Genomic DNA, 7,547 nt, shown 5'->3' with positions numbered 1-7,547 from the left:
GAGAGAGAGAGAGAGAGAGAGAGAATGTGAACATGCACATGGAAGCCATAAGAAGGTACCAGGTATCCTATTCTGTGGATTGAACTCATGTCCTTATGCTTGCATGGAGAGCACTTCACTAGTTGAGCATCTTCCCAGCCCCTAGTTTTCTCTTTATATTGATGACCTTTGCACCATGGTGATAGGCAAAAACAATGTAAAAGATAAAGGACTTCTTTTGGTTTCTGGTTTCTGAGATTACAATCCATGGCCATTGTTTACGTTGATTCTGGACCCATGGTAAGGCACAACATTACAATTGTCAGAGCATGAATAAGAGGGGTGTGTTTTCCTCACCATAGGCAGGAGGTCCCTAGGAAGGGACTAGGGGCCAGGTGGAAACTTCAGAGACTCATGCCCAGTGACTTTCCTCTTACCCTATTAGACTTTCCATCCTAAAGTTTCTAGAATCTCCGAAAAGTGGTACCATCATCCAAGAACCAAATATTCAATACATAAGCGTATAATTCTTTCATATTCAAACCATAATATCCTTATGACTCAAAGATTTAGCAAGCTACTATAGATGAGCTACAGATGAAAGTCTTTCTGCTCTAGCACATACTGCATTGTAGTAGGATCCAAAAGTGTCAACATGCCTAACCCTGATCATCCTGTGAATATTATGTTACATAGAAAAAAAAGGACCTCTGTGCATATAATTAAGATTATAATCACAGAGCCTTTAAAAGCATAAAACACTCTGCAGCTGAAGTCTAAGAGATGAGACAGAAAAGACTGAGTCAAAGCATGGGACAGTCTTTGCCCACCTTAGTATGGAGATCACCCCTACAATGCATGAAACTAAATAGAGATGACACATATACCCTCTCCCACTCCACAAGCCCCACACACAGAAAGAACATATTTTAAGATGATATTTTTGTCCATGGCCATCCTACCCTGAATGCACCTGATCTTGTCCAACATACTATTTTGGTATAAGCAGAGTAGACAATTTGTCCTACAACACCTTACTAATTGACAAACCACCAATTCAACTTGCAGAAAGAAAAACCTATAGCCACAGGTTTTCTTACAAAAGACACTAAGACTAGATGTATGGTATTTTGACATATACTATTTGAATTATTTTGTCCATGGTTTCTGACTCATACTTCCCATAGCTCCTATTATTTTAGTGACTAGAATAATGTCAGAGTATTTTAGAACTTAGAAAGCAAAATCTGCCCCCCTCTCTCTCCTCACTCCCTCTATCTCTCTGCTCCTGCCCATCCTTTATTTCTTTCTTTCTCTCCCCAAGGCAGGTTATAGTCTCTATAATTTCTCTTTATTAAGCTGGCTCACAGGAACTAAAAATATGTGCTAATCTCCTTCCCTTCCTATCTCAGAGAAAAACAGGCCCTGACCCATCTCTCATATGAAAGCACATGACCCCCATGTCCAGAAGGAAGGAATACTGCATGGAGAGGCCACAAGGAATCTGGACAGGCCTTTCTGGGTTCCCCCACTGAGCCATTAGCACCAAATCAGATCCTTTCTGTTCTGACTGTGCAATTAAGTCTCCAGAGAAACCAGAGGGCAGAGAGCAAGTGGGGACCTAAGCTTATAAAGGCTGGCAAGAAGTCATTCAGCTAGAGGGAAGACATAAGTCACCTCGGCAGAGATGGGGCTCGGCGCCTAGCATCCTACCAAACTTCACTGCTGTGCTTCCTTCACCTGCTCACGTATCCATATGACTAAGACTTTCCTTTACAATAATCCAGTGATTGAAAGCAGAGCATTATCCCCGAGTCATATAAGTCACTCTAGAAAATGAATTTTACTTCTAGAAGGGGATTTAATGGTCAGAATCTCAAACAAGCCTGCCAGTAGCATATGGAAGGGGGCCAGGTCTTGGGATGGAGTGCCCCAGTTGAGGAGGCAGATTTCACCTCTTGGTGAGGTCCTGTCAGAATTAAATTGAATTAGAGGAGACCCACCCTGTGGCTGCTGCAGAAAGCGATGCTTACTTTCTGGAAGTGAAATCACAATAATTTGGAATTTGCAGAAAATAAAATATTCTGTGTTATGTGCATGGAGCAGGAGACAGTGAGTTAAAACGTCCTTATTTTTTTACTCTATATCCTCAGAACAAGTGTCCAGAATTTACATAAATGTATACTTTATTCATGGTGTGTGGCCAGAAGACAGCCATTGAGATGTCAAAACTTACACGGAAGTGGAGCACATCGATTCTGAGCTGTTTTCATAATGGAGCCTGGGGTATGATACATTAAGAACCACCTCCGTGACTCCTGTCTGACAGATATTCCTGGAATAGATTCATACCAGATGCTCTTTGAAGCAGAAAATAATAGTAGATGCACTTGTCCCTATTCCAATTTATCTCCACAAATGTTTGTCCTCTATTTGTGATCACTTGAAGAAGTCTTTATTGTATGCCATCAGTAACCAGAACAATACAGACTCAAAATCCCACCCCTTTCTGTGGGTGACAGCTGAGTAGCATTTTGGTTCAACTCTGAACATGTATTTTATTTTATTTTTTTTGATGTTCTACGCTCAAAAGTAGAGTGGACTAAAGTTCTAGTGCCTCTTCTGCCATTGTAACAATGCTGGACTCAGAGTACCACTGAGATGCATTAAAAACCATCCCAAGAATGTCAGGAGTTCCAGCAAATGGAGAAGAAATGTGCTAGGGAGCACGGCAACCTATGTTGATTATCCAGATGGGGGGCGGGGGAAGCAGAAAAGACCCGAGTAAGATAATGAGACTTCCTGCTATGTCCCCCCAAAACTTAAGATTGTCTTTGCTCCCCATCTCACCCACAGCATGAATAAATAATAAAACAATCAAAACTATAGCCCAGCAATGCTTTCTTTTTTTATTATTATAGTAACATCAAAACCACATTTTCTTTCTGCCCCCGAATGGTGCTGAATGTTTTCACAGCCATTACATAACCGGTACAAAGCCAAGCCGCCTGTTTCATGGTGTATCTGAGGGTCTGTTCCTGCTGTGCATGTGGTTGACCCCACTCTCACTTCGGGAATGTACTAAAGAAAATGTTAAGGATTTTTTATCTGAAGTATCCCTGTGGCTTCATACTTGGCCAGAAACTTTTCCTGACACTAAAGAATTCACTCTTTATCCAGCATCATGTCTCTGATGTATACTTATTTACCAGCTCGTTTGGTTCTTACTCCTTCTCATGGGAAACATCTCCAATGAAGCCGTACCACCTCAGCAGGAAGCAACAAGAATCAAACAAGGACAAACATCAAACCTCAGAAACAGCACCAAGTTCTTGGCTAATTTTATCCCAGGAGTAAAAAGCGAAAACACAAAGCTAGCCTTAAAGCAAAATTAAAGACAATGGCAGGATGCTGAACTGTAGTTTGCTTAAGGATTCCATTGTTTGTCTTTTTTGCCTTCCACATATGAGAAAGGAGTTTAGTAAAAACAACTAGTCCTGAAACAAAAACTTATTCTCTGGTTTCACACATTTCAGATTGTATTGTCGTGGTCAGGGTTATTTCTAAACAATAGATTCTGTGGTTCAAGCTACACAGCAAATGTTTCTGAGTAACCTCTTTTTTCTTTTATTTTTTAATAGTACGATGATCAGATATACTGGAGAATGAGGAGTATTTTATTTATAATTTTATATATTTAAGGAATTTTTCTATTTTCATTTATGCCTATTTTAGTGTATAGAGGAAGTATTTGAATGTGTGTGTGTGTGTGTGTGTGTGTGTGTGTGTAAGGGAACATTAAGGGACCATTAAGGCCAGGATAGGGAATCATATCCCCTGGCTCTGGAGTTACCCCATGTGAGTGAGTGGTGGGAACTGAACTCTGATCCTCTGGGGATGGGGAGCAGCAAGCTCTTGTATCTGTGGAACCATCTCTCTAGCCTCTAAACTTGTATTTTATTTACTAGAAAACATTTGATGCCTGTAAGATAATACTCATAGTGTACTGGCACTGCTATGTTCTTTCAGAAACTGAACAGAATAGCAAACACAAGCAAGCACATTAGCAGGTTGCAATACTCCTTAAATTAAGAAAGAAACGTCATCACTGTGTCCTGTTTAGTGGTACTCTTATTTTCCATAGAAAGGCTAACTGTGCAAAAGGTTTCTATTTATTAGCAGGCATTGGGGCCTAGCTGGGGAGAGCTTGTGCTTTTCATATGTGTTGTCCCTCCTCTTATGACTGCTACCGAGTCTGAATATGAAACTCATGTGTGTGAATGAAAGACCTGCATAGTAAGTCACTGATTTCAAAGCTATGATTAGCCAGCATTTGCCCTCTCTCTCTCTCTCTCTCTCTCTCTCTCTCTCTCTCTCTTTCTCTCTCACTCCCTCCCTCCCCCCCCCTCTCTCTCTCTCTCTCTGTGTGTGTGTGTGCATATGTGTTACTGTGATCTTAATCATTCAAGAGCCCTTAAGAGATAAGAAGACGGTCATCATGCAATCCTTGGTGGGAATGGAAGAAAGGCTATACAGCAAAGCCCTCTGGGTAAACATTTTCTTTTATTAATTATGTTTAGCTACTTGAGATTAAACCTGTTGATACATTGGCATACTGCTTTACACTCAACAGTGCCCATGAGGTGAGAAATGAGGCCAGTGAAGAAGGGAGTATACTATAATTAAACAACCACTCCTCTCTCAAACTCAAGTTTAAGAATTCAGCTCTTCAAGGTTAGCTCAGTGGCTCAGGTCTGAGTTCAAGTTTCAGGATCCACACAGCAGAAGATGAGAATAGACTTGAAAGTTGTCCTCTGTCTTCCACCCATGTGCTGTGTCCCATGGGTGTGTAAACAAACATGCATGGGCACACAAGCACACATGTATTAATACACACATGTATTAATAAATAATGTGAAGATTTTTTAAACAGCTCAGGGCTCTCCCCATCCTGCCCTTCCATCATTCACCATCTGCTTCCCATTCTCAAAGGAAGTGGTTCTTATCCTTCCTAAAATTGTGACCTTTTAATATAGTTCCTCATGTTGTGATGGCCCCCAACTATAATATTGTCTCATTATTACTTCATAACTGTCATTTTGCCAGTGCTACATCTGACATGCAGGTTAAAAACTGCTGTTCTCACGGGATGCTCCTAATGTACCAGCACAGTAGGTTCTATCTTATCAGTGATTATCCTAAAACTTAAGATCAGAAAATGTCTCCTTTGAAAAACAGGAATATTTGGTTTAAACAAATGTCAAACAAGCAAAGATTGTACTTACAAATAACTGCTTTGAGTTGCTGGACTTATACGAGGAATTTCAGACTTATTCCTATCTCAACTTACAATATGTTTATCTATGTCCAGTTTTGTGCCTCTCTAGTGTGGCTAGGAATATGCATTTTACATGTGCCTTTATCAAAAATAAATAAATATATAAACACCAATTTATTGTAACCCCTTTGAAAATAACCTCAAGGCTGTGTGAACTATTAGACATCAATAATGACCCTTCATAAATCCAGGATTTCTAAGCAAATAACCAAGAGCCAAACCCAAGCATCACATGGAGAAATACAGGTTGGAGAAATAGTAACCTAGCCCCAATCCCTGCTGCTTTGCGAATTAAAAGTTTAGAGGACAACCATTGCAGTTATATTAGCCTGGAATTAAACTTGAGCTGATTTAACACTACCTTGGCTTTCTTATTTCTCTGGGAGTAGATTGACTAAAAAGCTCTGAAATGGATGGTGCTCCGACCTCTAAAGATGGAACTAATTAAAATAGAAGCAAACACACACACACACACACACACACACACACACACACACACACAGACATAAACACACAGATACCATACACACAGGGACAGACAGAGAGAGATACACATAACCACACACACACACACACACACACAGGGAGGGAGACAGACACACACAGATAGAGAGAGAGAGAGAGACAGGGAGGAAGACACACACAGAGACACAGACACACACACACACAGAAAGAGAGAGACAGAGAGACAGAGACACACAGATATACAGAAAGACAGAGACACACATGAAAGAGATACACAGAGAGAGAGAGGGAGAACTCAAATCTTCCACAAAATAATTTATAGTCAATCTAAAATCTGGAGTCTTCATGCCCTATTTGTTTTTATTTTCAATTAAATGATATACTTGCTATTTATTAACAATTGCATAGAGTAGTATATGGACAGAGGTGGGATGTATGAGGACTAGTCTTTTGTCTCTGAGAGCCAGTGGAGATCATTGTTGGTGTTCATCAGTGAGCATTGCTTAGGTCACAGCAGGGTAAGAACAAGGTCCTCATGTGACCTTCAGTTCTTTCAATGATTTTCAGTTCTGTGTCTCCTATGCTCAGTGTATGGGAGGAAGATCTCTCAGGCCATCCATTGCTAATTCATCTTCTTATAACACCTTCCTTTTAGTGTGCTGCTCAAAGCTGCACTGCTCACTTAGTAGCCCAACATGTAGAGTAGAGTTGTTTTGTGGGCTGAGATCCTGACCCAGAGGTCAAGAATCAAAGGGAATTTGTATGTAGTGGAGAGAGCACATACCTAGTAGACCACTGTGTAATTGAAGACATGTGTGGCTAACATGATGTGATTTTGAAGAGTATCGGGTCTCCCTCACTATGCACTCTCTGGTTATCTTAGGTTTTAATATTCTCGCATTCTTTTTGCGTACAGTGAGCCACAAGTTACTATTCAAAGCTCTATCTTGTCTCTTTGTCCTTAATCCCACTAGGTTGTTTCAGAAGATCACTGTAGGATTATTATAGGAATGTTCTCAGCTTCCTAAGACACAAGGCCTTCAGAGATTTTAATTGATGTTTCAATATTTAACAATTGATTTACATATTCAGTATTAAAATTATCAAGCATCAATTGTTAAATATTTCACTACATACTAGATGATATGAGAACACTGTCTTTAGGAAGTTGATGGCTTACAATATTCTTAGGAAATACAGGTTTTTGGAACATTTTTAATAAGATGTTTATGTGATGTGCAGATATGCATGTATGTATGCATGTGACATTAAGCTTCAAGTGTTGACAAAGGGTAATGAAACTGACTAGAAGCTCAAACATAAGATATCACAATGCCAAGACATTGGAGTGTAGCTTAAAACAACAGGTGACTGAAAATGGCCTTGCAGCTCTGACATGGGGGTACTACAAAAGAGCATACCAATTAATACATATAATCATATCTTTTCACAAAGCCTTCTCTGCTTATGTCTCTGTTCCCACATGACATCTCCATTGCCTTTACCCAGACAATCCAGGAGGGTGCTAAACTATGCTGATGTGAGCATCCCCAGCCCCCAGCAGTGGCATTTTGGAGCCTCTCAGGTCTCCTTGTATCTTCTGTGGTGATGCCAACTGTGACATTGATAATTGCTGCTGACAAGGATTCTGGAACAGTCATCAGGGTAATGAAGCCGTCTGAAGCCATTAGAGGCTCACCCTTATGTTTCCTCACTGTGGGGATGTACTTACAATAAGTGAAACATTAGCTTTCCAGCAGATGAA

This window comes from Mastomys coucha, unplaced genomic scaffold (assembly GCF_008632895.1).
Source record: "Mastomys coucha isolate ucsf_1 unplaced genomic scaffold, UCSF_Mcou_1 pScaffold22, whole genome shotgun sequence".
Lineage (NCBI taxonomy): Eukaryota > Metazoa > Chordata > Mammalia > Rodentia > Muridae > Mastomys > Mastomys coucha.
This window is presented reverse-complemented; position numbering follows the sequence as displayed.